The 14,254-nt window shown below is 33.2% G+C and overlaps 1 protein-coding gene and 2 long non-coding RNA genes across 4 annotated transcripts in view; 1 reads left to right on the forward strand and 2 right to left on the reverse strand.

The window, feature by feature from the left end:
• LOC106161885 (uncharacterized) overlaps positions 1 to 14,254 on the reverse strand; it is a 104,149-nt gene that overhangs the window by 50,887 nt on the left and 39,008 nt on the right. The gene's annotated exons all lie outside the window — the stretch shown is intronic.
• The window catches only part of LOC147760190 (uncharacterized), a 73,075-nt gene that overhangs the window by 28,094 nt on the left and 30,727 nt on the right, over positions 1 to 14,254 (forward strand). The window lies entirely within an intron of this gene.
• On the reverse strand, positions 1,680 to 2,848 carry LOC147760191 (uncharacterized). Its single transcript, XR_015330798.1, has 2 exons — positions 2,682 to 2,848; positions 1,680 to 2,157 (listed from the first exon to the last, which is right to left on the reverse strand). It is a non-coding gene; the product is annotated as an uncharacterized LOC147760191 (long non-coding RNA).

Below are 14,254 nucleotides of genomic sequence, written 5' to 3' on the forward strand. Positions count from 1 at the left end.
GTCATATTTGCTCCGTAACACTAGTCCCGCGGCCATGCTGGAGGGAATGAACGACGGGGAATAGTAGCGTAAATATAGGTAAACCAAATAAAATAAAGTAAACTTCATATCACGATCAAGGACACCAAAGGGAAAAGGATATATACAAGCTGAGGCTTCAGCTGCTCAGCGGGATCGACCGATATGAACTCAAGACAGTCTAAAAACGTGAAATCCTACTAAATGCTACTTACCCAACATCGTGTTGTCAGAAGATAGTTCAGTTATCTTGTACTTCATTTTTCTTGTTCATTGGGTAATAACAGTTATAGTTTGAGAGAGTTTAATGTGTAATCATAAGTTTAACCTTAAAAAGAAGCAACTGTTTTCATAAAGGATAGATATAAGAAATTTGAGCTGATCATCAGGATAAACCCTTGTGGATTCAAGGAAGAATGTATGATTGTCTTATGACATGAAATATTGCTGTTAGTTATGACTTATCTTTACATCGTGAAGCTGTCAGAAATTATTTCAGCATTCTTGTACTTCATATTGGTTCATTAGAAAGTACATGTAACAAGACTGTTGTTAATTCATATAAGCAACATTGTTAGCATTTTATTATTAGTTCAGTCATTCACAGAAGCATTTGTTAGGCACTACAAATATCTTCAAACCTCAGTTTACGTGGGACTTAGAGCGCATTCTCAACGAATAAAGCCAGGCTTTACAAAGCCGGTGACCTAAAAATGGCGGACGTACATGAAAGAAAAACCGCCTAATCTTTTAATAGTCTCTCCGCCTCTCACACGCCTCCCCACACGTCGTCCCTGCGGGGTACAGTAATTAAATCTCGGCTCCGAACATTAATATTTCCGTGAATATCTCTGGTGATATTATCTCCGTAGATAGTCGATTCATTGCTGCTCTACGGGCCAAATTATTCCTTTTTCGTCTCTGTTTTCAAAGATAATAGAACAGAAGAGCTTTTTTCCTTCGATCGCCTTCAGCCGCCATGCTTTCTTCACCACGAGTTTAACTGATGAGCATGCGCACTTAATATTTCTCAGGTAGCTTCCGCATGGCGAACGGAGACGCGATTTAATTACTGTACCCCGCAGGGACGACGTGTGGGGAGGCGGAGAGACTATTAAAAGATTAGGCGGTTTTTCTTTCATGTACGTCCGCCATTTTTAGGTCACCGGCTTTGTAAAGCCTGGCTTAATTCGTTGAGAATCCGCTCTTAGAGAATGGGAATTTGCCATGGGACTATACACTTGATAACAATGGAGCAATAGAAACTATGTCAATGATGAAAAAGACGTGTCCTTTGTATCAAAATAAAGGTGGTAAGTTGTGTTGTAAATAAGTTTTCAAAATACATCTACTGTCATAAAAAGTATTGTATCAAACTGATTTTATAAAATTTAATATACCATTTGTATTGAAAATATTTTGCTAGGTATTCAGTGAACAAAATTCATATGTTTTAAATTAACTTTAAAACTGCAATATCAGGTATTTGTTGTTCTCTTTTTTTAATGTAAAGCCTAACTATATTGGGGATTTTCAGATGCTATTGTTTATACATAAGTAAAGTATGCAGAACATTTGCTCTATTACATCATCAACTTTTTAAATTATTTCAGCATTCTTGTACTTCATTTTAGTTCATTAGAAAATACATGTAACAAGACTGTTGTTTGAGAGAGTTTAATATTCACCATGAATGCAACCATTCATATAAGCAACATTGTTAGGATTTTATTATTATTCAGTCATTCACAGAAGCAAGGCATTTTTCACACTTATGTATTTATGATGTCCAATGTAAAATAACAATAATTCAGTTCATGAATTGATTTCTACAACCATTTGCTTAAACATATAGGAAAAGTGCACATTTTGTATGAATAAAAGTGAACATGAAATGCTGAGTTCTGAGTGTCGCTTCAATTAAATAACTCCTGTCATGCACTGGATTTCACTCTCCTGATGTTCAGATCCTGTCTCCTCAGCTGGTCACAGAGATCTAGGAATATTTTTTGCTGCTTCTACCTTGTGTGTCATCTAGCTGCCTTTTGTACCTGTCATCAAAAGCTTCCTTTTTTTTTTTTTATATAATTTACTTGCACCCAATCAGTGTGGCTTGGTGGGAAATGCCTGATCAATTTCCTAAATGTAAATTAATAGAAAGATAACAATAGTGATTTTTATTCATATTATAACTTACAACATTACAGTTGAAAGGAGCAGAATTTAACATTTTTACAGAGAAAAGTGCAAAATTATTTCATGAGGTTATCAAAGTTATATGTCAATTACACCTGAGGAAGAATTTACTTGCAAAATAAAATTACTCTTATCACTACACCAAATCGAAGCCACTAACTTCCAAATACACTTCATACAGGTAATTGATTTAATTGGCCCAGCTCAGCTGTGTACAGTACAAATATAGCCTTGACACTAATTGGGAATAATGCTAACCAGGTATAAAAGAGGTAGGTGACAGCCGATAAAATCTAGAGAGCACCGTAACTGATAACAAATTACACCCAAGGCAATAGGTGAGTCTTTATTATAAAAGTCGAAACCCTGCCTGGGTATTTCAACACGTTTTAACAAATTAACACACTCTCCACCCACACTTTTTGGGCACTACTTTAAATATATACGTGCGCCCCAAACGTACACACCTAGGTCTTTGGTGTTCTACTTTTTTTTCTTTTATGGTAAAATCTGCACAGTTGGCTCTTCATTCTTTGCTATAAAATAAATTAGTTTTATCCTTTACTATTCCGAAGAGTCTTGATTCAAAGCCACCTCGCCGTCTCTCCTCCGTTTATGGTTTTAGTTCCTTCACCATGGATTTTTACCACTGCAGGCAGTCTGTGAACGCTTGTAAAGTTAGTTACCTTCTCTCGACCAAATACCCTGCAGTAATTCATCATTTTGCTCGGTTAAATATGAAAGAAAATACAGAAAACGAAAACTGAACTACATTTGTACAGACATGACTTGTTCATGCGCAGCAGACGATTCCGGTCTCCCTCCAGTATGGCTGCCGTTTGTTTTGATGACGCAGGCTCTAATGGGTCAATATGTCACATTCAAATGTTCCCTTCACTTTTAAAGATTTCTCAGACGTGTATGAATAATACTGTTTGTTTTGTGGTCCTCCACAAGAGCCTGAGCCACATTTATTTTTCTTATTTTCATTTTTATAATTATTATTATTATTATTATTTTTATTTATTTATTTTTTTTTTTGGATTTCAGCATTCCCCATGTATTTTCATCAATGATATTAAAATATGCACCTGAATCTGGTAATACACTGAGATCAACGCCGCCTATCTCTATTTCCACCATATTTGGCATGTCTGTGTATATTGCATTGGTTCCCACACCAAATGTATATGCACCCCTGGATTATCATGTTCATAACTGTCATTTACATGAACAATAGTTTCAGTTTTGCAGACTTTTGCAAAGTGATCCAACGTTCCATGTTTTCTCAGTCGGTGGGTTTCTACTTCGTTTTTCATGTCTGAACTCGTGGTGTTTAGACTGAGTTGGTTTGTTAAATGACTTCGGTCTCACCATACTCACAGTTTCTGGTGTTCCACTTTCATTTAAAGCGTTATTCATGTTTCTCACCTGTGTAACAGTGTTTGAGAGAGTCCTGGGGCCGGTTTCACAAAGCAGTAGTTAGTTAGCGATCGGTAGTTAGCCTCTCGCTAGTTATAGTGCCGTTTCACGAAGCAGTCGCTAGTTCTCTCGCTCGTTATTGTCTCGTTGTTGCCTTGGATATTTAACGACTGGTCAGACCAGTCGCTAACTCTAGAGTTTCATCGTACGCATGCGTAATGAGTGAAATAAAAAGGTTGCTTAGTTACCGTTGTCTGTCGTTTGTCTTTGTATCCAATATGGCGGCTACTTTTCTTGCTATCCGTACCGCCAGACGGCAACGTAGACTACGACGTTTTCATGAAAGGCAGAATCTATTAGAATATACACACGATGATGCAATTTACAAGAGGTTGCGCCTAGCTGTGACAAAAAGAGCGGCAAAAAGGTGGTGGAGATCCTTTACGACGACCTCAAAGCAGACGTTCTTATGCATTTTCAGCCACCAAAAATTGGAGAGTTAGTGCTTTCGTGACACTTTTACGCAAGAGTTCCACTTCCGGCAGACGGTTTCGAGACTACGGAGAGTAACGAGAGAACTAACGACCGAACTTTACGACTGAACTTAGCGATGAGTTAACGACTGCTTCGTGAAACACCCCTCGAAAATCGCTAAGTTTGCTCGTTAGCGAGGTAGTTCAGTAGTTAGTTGTTCTAACTAACTACTGCTTTGTGAAACCGGCCCCTGAAAATATCTTGTACAGTACACCTGTCCCTGCTGAATGCAACATAAGCGCGCGTCTCCTCTGACATGTATTTTTAATTTTCTGTCTTTGTTCATTATTTATTCCGTCCGTTGGTTCTGAAACGATCAATCCTTTTCCGTCAGCGAAGAGTTTAAAACTGTAAAGCCAGCGCGTCCAGCGTGGCCCTAATGTCTCCCGCTCCGGACTTCTGTACGGTTCGAATTTCGTAATTTCACATTTTTCCTCCATTTTCTCAAAGAAAGTTGGCTCGCAGTTTTGCACTAGAGTTAATCCTCGTCGCCAGTGTTGATGTCTTCGAATTAAATCGCATCACGAATCAAATCACTCGACGAATTGTATTGGTTTGATACACTTGTGCTTTTTTCATATCCATAACTCTAAGAAACGCTACATCCGGGTCCTTGACCGGCTTATCATAAAAGGCGGAATTTTAAAAAAGCGGAACGAATAGCTCTAACAAATTAACAGATCATTCAAATGTCAAGTCAAATTAAACAAATAGTGGATTAATGAGGGGATTTTGAAAAAAAGAGAGAAAGAGATTGAGATAAATTAAATCAAAATTGATCAAATGATGTTAGTTCAATGCATTCAGCTCACTGGTCTATAAAAAAATAAATAAAAAATAAAAAATAATAAAAGTAAATAAAAAAATGACATCATATATTGGCTTGATGGCGGTTTGACATGAAATTAAAAAAGACTGGTCCAACATAAGTTTAATACTTTAATACTTAAAAAATGACGTTGGCCCTACATTGGATCAACGACAAAAAATGATGTTGGTCCTACATTGGCCCAACGTTGGCCCTACATCGGATCAACGTCAAAAAAAGGACGTTGGCCCGACGTTGGCCCAACGACGGCAGGCCAACGTCAACAGTGCCAACGTTGGCCCAACGTTGGCCCGATGGCGGCATGCCAATGCCGACCAATTGCCAACGGTGCCGACGTTGGCCCAACGTCATCTTGCTATCTGGGAAAGTGGAAATGTGAGTAGTTTGCTACTTTCCTGTTCTATTCGTATATCATCGCCTTAGTCTCTGTCACGGGAATCCTGACCAATAAGAATGGCTGAATATCTCTAAACAGACGATTCATGTCATTCAACATACGAAATTAATTATTCTGGGAATGTTATGAATTCTTTGCATTCCTGCAAGTATAGCAATTTTCTATCTTGATGAATGGTGATAGCTTTCAAATCTTCGTGATTGGTGATTGACCTGAATATATCTTCGTGATTGGTGATTGACCTGTTTTAATTCTTCGTGATTGGTGATTAAGGGGGAGTATTTCTTACCCTCATTGAACTTGAATAGGATGTCATATACTGCCAATCTAACTGTGATCCTGAAATTGACCTTTGACCTAATTTTCACCATGAACTGAGCTTTGCAAATTTTCTATCCCTTATATCTCGAAAACTGGCGATATTTTCACTTTTTTTCAAACTTACTGTTCTTTTTCCAGATGAGCCTTTCCATTAGACACAATCAACTTTTAAATCCAACTTTATCAAAATTATTAATGCTTAGCTATTTTAGTCTGATAAATTTATCACTTTTTAAAATTTAATTTCCATTTTTTTTTTTAAATACATCGTACATTTCTCTTCCAGGTGACCTTTTCCATACAGCGTGGGGGCTTTTTTGGTGAACTGATTCTTCCTGTCTGGTCATGGCCAATTCCTATAGAAAAAACAGGCAGCAAAAGACAACAGCAAGAGCAATGGATTGTGTCATCCATGTCTACAATAGATGGTAGGCAAGCTTTGGGACATTGTCAAATGGTATGCTAAACCCCAATTCCAAAAACAAATTGTAAGGAGGAATCTGCATCTGGTATTGGTAGTAAGGAGAAGTCTTGAATGGGTATATATTGTTTTCCAGAAGACAATTATGGGTAATTTGTCACCTCTTACACAAACAAACTCAAATCATAACATTTGATGTTTAATATGAAGCTAATTAGATGTTGTGAAATTGAAAAAAAAAAAATGTTTTTGATAATTCTCAGTCTTCTCACACAAATTGTCAATAAGCTACACTTCTATTACACACAGTCAGCTGATAAGCTTATCACAGATTTTTATTATTGTAAAGTATCATTTGTCCAAATTCCACAAATAATGAACAAGATTTGTCAAAATTATTAACGTTTAACTATTTTATACCTTGGAATTTGGCAGTCTTTTCAGTGATATTTTCAGTTTTCTCAAATATATTGTCCAAAAAAAAAAAAAAAAAAAAAAAAAAAAAATCTTTTTCATTGAACCCAGGCAACTGATGAGCTTATCACAGATTTTTATTGATCTAAGGAATTATTTGTAAAAATTTCACAAATATTGGACTAGATTTGTGAAAATATTAACATTTAACTATTTTAATCCATGGAATTTGGCAGTCTTTTCAATGTCATTTTCAGTTTTCTCAAATTTATATGCTCTGAAAAAATCTTTTTCTTTGGACATTGTCAACTTTTGTGCTTTTTCAGATTTTTATTGATGTTAAGCATGATATATACAAATTTCACAAATATTGGACAAGATTTGTCAAAATTGTCAATATTTAACTATTTTATGCCATGGAATTTGCCGGTCTTTTAATGTAATTTTTAGTTTTCTCCAAATTATATGCTCTGAAAAAATCTTTTCCATGAGACACAGTCAACTGATGAGCTTATCACAGATTTTTATTATTGTTATGCATCATCTGTCCAAATTTCACAAATATTGGACAAGATTTGTGAAAATAATTAACGTTTAACTATTTTAAGCCATGGAATTTGGCAGTCTTTTCAATGTAATTTTCAGTTTTCTCCAATTCATATGCTCTGAAAAATCTTTTTCATGAGACACAGTCAACTGATGAGCTTATCACAGATTTTTATTATTGTTATTCATCATCTGTCCAAATTTCACAAACATTGGACGAAATTTGTGAAAATTATTAATGTTTAACTATTTTAAGCCATGGAATTTGGAAGTCTTATTAATGTAATTTTCAGTTTTCTCAAATTTATATGTACCGAAAATATCCTTTTATTAGACAGTCAACTGTTAAGGTTAACTTTATAAAAATTCTTATTGTTTAACTATATCAGTCTGTGAAATTTGTCAATTTTTAAAATTTTCACTTTTTTCAAATATATTGTTCTTTTTCCAGGTGACCTTTTCCATACAGCTAGTGGCTTTTTTGGTGAACTGATTCTTCCTGTCTAGTCATGGCTAATTCCTATAGAAAAAACAGGCAGCAAAAGACAACAGCAAGAGCAATGCTGTGTCTCATGATGGTATGTGGGAAGCTTTAGGACATTGTCAAATGGTGTGCTAAACCCTATTCCAGAAACCGATTGTAAGGAGGAATCTGCATCTGGTATTGGTAGTAAGGAGAAGTCTTGAATGGGTATATATTGTTTTCCACAGGACAATTATGGGTAATTTGTCACCTCCTACACAAACAAACTCAAATCATAACATTTGATGTTAAATAAGAGCCTAATTAGATGTTGTGAAATTGAAAAAACATTTTTTTGATAATTCTCACTCTTCTCATACAAATTGTTAATAAGCTACACTTCTATTACACACAGTCAGCTGATAAGCTTAGAACAGATTTTTATTGATTTTAAGCATCATTTGTACAAATTTCACAAATATTGGACTGGGTTTGTCAAAATCATTAATATTTAACTATTTTATGCCATGGAATTTGCAGGTCTTTTCAATGTAATTTTCAGTTTTCTCCAAATAATATGCTCTGAAAAAATCTTTTCCATGAGACACAGTCAGCTGATAAGCTTATCACAGATTTTATTGCTGTTATGCATCATCTGTCCCAATTTCACAAATATTGGACATGATTTCTGAAAATTATTAACGTTTAACTATTTTATGGCACCGCATTTGGCACTCTTTTCAATGTCATTTTCAGTTTTCTCACATTTATATGCTCTCAGAAATGTTTTTCATGAGACACAGTCAACTGATGAGCTTATCACAGATATTTATTATTGATAAGCATCATCTCTCCAAATTCCACAAATATTAGACAAGATTTTTGAAAAATATTAACGTTTAAATATTTTATACCATGGAATTTGGCAGTCTTTTCAGTGTCATTTTCAGTTTTCTCACATTTATATGCTCTGAAAAATATTTTTCATGAGACACAGTCAACTGATGAGCTTATCACAGATTTTTATTATTGTTATGCATCATCTGTCCAAATTTCACAAATATTGGACAAGATTTGTGAAAATTATTAACATTTAACTATTTTAAGCCATGGAGTTTGGCAGTCTTTTCAATGTCATTTTCAGTATTTCTCAAATTTATATGTTCTGAAAATATCCTTTTTATTAGACATATTCAACTATTTAGGTAAAGTTTATCAAATTTATTGTTCAACTATTTTAGTGTGGGAAATTTGTCAATTTTTAGAATTTAATTTTCACTTTTATCAAACATATTGTTATTTTTCCAGGTGACCTTTTCCATACAGCGTGATGGCTTTTTTGGTGAACTGATTTTTCCTGTCTGGTCAGGGCTAATTCCTATAGAAAAAACAGACAGCAAAAGACAACAGCAAGAGCAATGCTATGTCTCATCCATGTGTACAATAGATGGTATATGGCAAGCTTTAGGACATTGTCAAATGGTGTGCTAAACCCTATTCCAGAAACCGATTGTAAGGAGGAATCTGCATCTGGTATTGGTTGTAAGGAGATGTCTTAAATGGGTATAGATTCTTTTCCAGAGGAAAATTATGGGTAATTTGTCACCTCTTACACAAACAAACTCAAATCATAATATTTGATGTTTAATGTGAGTCTAATTAGATGTTGTGAAATTGAAAAAAAAAAATATTGTAGATAATTCTCACTCTTCGCATACAAAATGTCAAACAACTACAATTCTATCACACACTGTCAACTGTTAAGCTTATCACAGATTTTTGTTATTGTTAAGCATCATCTCTCCAAATTTCACAAATATTGAACAAGTTTTGTGAAAATTATTAACGTTTAACTATTTAAAGGCACCGCCTTTTGCAGTCTTCTCAGTGTCATTTTCAATTTTCTCAAATTTATTGTCCCAAAAAATCTTTTTAATGAGACACAGTCAACTGATGAGCTTATCACAGAATTTTACTGTTGTTATGCATCATCTATCCAAATTTCACAAATATTAGACAAGATTTGTGAAAATTATTAACGTTTAACTATTTTAAGCCATGGAATTAGGCAGTCTTTGCAATGTCATTTTCAGTTTTCTCACATTTATATGCTCTGAAAAATGTTTTTCATGAGACACAGTCAACTGATGAGCTTATCACAGATTTTTATTATTGTTATGCATCATCTATCCAAATTTCACAAATATTAGACAAGATTTGTGAAAATTATTAACGTTTAACTATTTTAAGCCATGGATTTTGGCAGTCGTTTCAGTGACATTTTCAGTTTTCTCAATTTTATTGTCCAAAAAAAACTTTTTCATGAGACACAGTCAACTGATTAGCTAATCACAGATTTTTATTGTTGTTATGCATCATCTATCCAAATTTCACAAATATTAGACAAGATTTGTGAAAATTATTAACATTTAACTATTTTAAGCTATGGAATTTGGCAGTCTTTTCAATGTCATTTTCAGTATTTCTCAAATTTATATGTTCTGAAAATATCCTTTTTATTAGACATATTCAACTATTTAGGTGAAGTTTATCAAATTTATTGTTCAACTATTTTAGTGTGGGAAATTTGTCAATTTTTTAGAATTTAATTTTCACTTTTATCAAACATATTGTTATTTTTCCAGGTGACCTTTTCCATACAGCGTGATGGCTTTTTTGGTGAACTGATTCTTCCTGTCTGGTCAGGGCTAATTCCTATAGAAAAAACAGACAGCAAAAGACAACAGCAAGAGCAATGCTATGTCTCATCCATGTGTACAATAGATGGTATATGGCAAGCTTTAGGACATTGTCAAATGGTGTGCTAAACCCTATTCCAGAAACCGATTGTAAGGAGGAATCTGCATCTGGTATTGGTAGTAAGGAGATGTCTTCAATGGGTATATATTCTTTTCCAGAGGAAAATTATGGGTAATTTGTCACCTCTTACACAAACAAACTCAAATCATAAGATTTGATGTTTAATGTGAGTCTAATTAGATGTTGTGAAATTGAAAAAAAAAATATTGTAGATAATTCTCACTCTTCGCATACAAAATGTCAAACAACTACAATTCTGTCACACACAGTCAACTGTTAAGAATATCACAGATTTTTGTTATTGCTAAGCATCATCTCTCCAAATTTCACAAATACTGAACAAGTTTTGTGAAAATTATTAACGTTTAACTATTTTAAGGCACCGCCTTTTGCAGTCTTCTCAGTGTCATTTTCAATTTTCTCAAATTTATTGTCCAAAAAAAGATTTTTAATGAGACACAGTCAACTGATGAGCTTATCACAGAATTTTATTGTTGTTATGCATCATCTTTCCAAATTTCACAAATATTAGACAAGATTTGTGAAAATTATTAACGTTTAACTATTTTAAGCCATGGAATTTGGCAGTCTTTCCAATGTCATTTTCATTTTTCTCCAATTTATATGCTCTGAAAAATGTTTTTCATGAGACACAGTCAACTGATGAGCTTATCACAGATTTTTATTATTGTTATGCATCATCTATCCAAATTTCACAAATATTAGACAAGATTTGTGAAAATTATTAATGTTTTTACTATTTTAAGCCATGGATTTTGGCAGTCGTTTCAGTGACATATTCAGTTTTCTCAATTTTATTGTCCAAAAAAAAAAACTTTTTCATGAGACACAGTCAACTGATTAGCTAATCACAGATTTTTATTGTTGTTATGCATCATCTATCCAAATTTCACAAATATTAGACAAGATTTGTGAAAATTATTAACATTTAACTATTTTAAGCCATGGAATATGGCAGTCTTTTCAATGTCATTTTCAGTATTTCTCAAATTTATATGTTCTGAAAATATCCTTTTTATTAGACATATTCAACTATTTAGGTTAAGTTTATCAAATTTATTGTTCAACTATTTTAGTGTGGGAAATTTGTCAATTTTTAGAATTTAATTTTCACTTTTATCAAACATATTGTTATTTTTCCAGGTGACCTTTTCCATACAGCATGATGACTTTTTTGGTGAACTGATTCTTCCTGTCTGGTCAGGGCTAATTCCTATAGAAAAAACAGACAGCAAAAGAAAACAGCAAGAGCAATGCTATGTCTCATCCATGTGTACAATACATGGTATATGGCAAGCTTTAGGACATTGTCAAATGGTGTGCTAAACCCTATTCGAGAAACCAATTGTAAGGAGGAATCTGCATCTGGTATTGGTTGTAAGGAGATGTCTTAAATGGGTATATATTCTTTTCCAGAGGAAAATTATGGGTAATTTGTCACCTCTTACACAAACAAACTCAAATCATAATATTTGATGTTTAATGTGAGTCTAATTAGATGTTGTGAAATTGAAGAAAAAAATATTGTAGATAATTCTCACTCTTCGCATACAAAATGTCAAACAACTACATTTCTATCACACACTGTCAACTGTTAAACTTATCACAGATTTTTGTTATTGTTAAGCATCATCTCTCCAAATTTCACAAATACTGAACAAGTTTTGTGAAAATTATTAACGTTTAACTATTTTAAGGCACCGCCTTTTGCAGTCTTCTCAGTGTCATTTTCAATTTTCTCAAATTTATTGTCCCAAAAAATCTTTTTAATGAGACACAGTCAACTGATGAGCTTATCACAGAATTTTATTGTTGTTATGCATCATCTATTCAAATTTCACAAATATTAGACAAGATTTGTGAAAATTATTAACGTTTAACTATTTTAAGCCATGGAATTTGGCAGTCTTTGCAATGTCATTTTCAGTTTTCTCACATTTATATGCTCTGAAAATTCTTTTTCATGGGTCACAGTCAACTGATGAGCTTATCACAGATTTTTATTGTTGTTATGCATCATCTGTTCAAATTTCACAAATGTTGAACAAGATTTGTGAAAATTATTTACGTTTAACTATTTTAAGGCATGGATTTTGGCAGTCGTTTCAGTGACATTTTCAGTTTTCTCAATTTTATTGTCCAAAAAAAACTTTTTCATGAGACACAGTCAACTGATGAGCTAATCACAGATTTTCATTGTTGTTATGCATCATCTATCCAAATTTCACAAATATAAGACAAGATTTGTGAAAATCATTAACGTTTAACTATTTTACACCATAGAATTTGGCAGTCGTTTCAGTGACATTTTCAGTTTTCTCAATTTTATTGTCCAAAAAAAAAACTTTTTCATGAGACACCGTCAACTGATGAGCTAATCACAGATTTTTATTGTTGTTATGCATCATCTATCCAAATTTCACAAATATTAGACAAGATTTGTGAAAATTACTAACATTTAACTATTTTAAGCCATGGAATTTGGCAGTCTTTTCAATGTCATTTTCAGTTTTCTCACATTTGTATGCTCTGAAAAATGTTTTTCATGGATCACAGTCAATTGATGAGCTTATCATAGATTTTTATTATTGTTAAGCATCATCTCTCAAAATTCCACAAATATTGGACAAGATTTGTGAAAATTATTAACATTTAACTATTTTAAGGCACCGCATTTGGCAGTCTTTTCAATGTCATTTTCAGTATTTCTCAAATTTATATGTTCTGAAAATATCATTTTTATTAGACACAGTCAACTGTTTAGGTTAAGTTTATCAAAATTATTGTTCAACTATTTTAGTGTGGGAAATTTGTCAATTTTTAGAATTTAATTTTCACTTTTATCAAACATATTGTTCTTTTTCCAGGTGACCTTTTCCATACAGCATGATGACTTTTTTGGTGAACTGATTCTTCCTGTCTGGTCAGGGCTAATTCCTATAGAAAAAACAGACAGCAAAAGAAAACAGCAAGAGCAATGCTATGTCTCATCCATGTGTACAATACATGGTATATGGCAAGCTTTAGGACATTGTCAAATGGTGTGCTAAACCCTATTCCAGAAACCGATTGTAAGGAGGAATCTGCATCTGGTATTGGTAGTAAGGAGATGTCTTAAATGGGTATATATTCTTTTCCAGAGGAAAATTATGGGTAATTTGTCACCTCTTACACAAACAAACTCAAATCATAATATTTGATGTTTAATGTGAGTCTAATTAGATGTTGTGAAATTGAAAAAAAAATATTGTAGATAATTCTCACTCTTCGCATACAAAATGTCAAACAACTACAATTCTATCACACACTGTCAGCTGTTAAACTTATCACAGATTTTTGTTATTGTTAAGCATCATCTCTCCAAATTTCACAAATACTGAACAAGTTTTGTGAAAATTATTAACGTTTAACTATTTAAAGGCACCGCCTTTTGCAGTCTTCTCAGTGTCATTTTCAATTTTCTCAAATTTATTGTCCAAAAAAATATTTTTAATGAGACACAGTCAACTGATGAGCTTTATTTATTGTCCAAAAAAATCTTTTTAATGAGACACAGTCAACTGATGAGCTTATCACAGAATTTTATTGTTGTTATGCATCATCTATCCAAATTTCACAAATATTAGACAATATTTGTGAAAATTATTAACGTTTAACTATTTTAAGCCATGGAATTTGGCAGTCTTTTCAATGTCATTTTCAGTTTTCTCACATTTATATGCTCTGAAAAATGTTTTTCATGAGACACAGTCAACTGATGAGCTTATCACAGATTTTTATTATTGTTATGCATCATCTATCCAAATTTCACAAATATTAGACAAGATTTGTAAAAATTATTAACGTTTAACT

Source organism: Lingula anatina, chromosome 8, assembly GCF_051362555.1.
Source record: "Lingula anatina isolate TDL-2025a chromosome 8, LinAna3.0, whole genome shotgun sequence".
NCBI lineage: Eukaryota > Metazoa > Brachiopoda > Lingulata > Lingulida > Lingulidae > Lingula > Lingula anatina.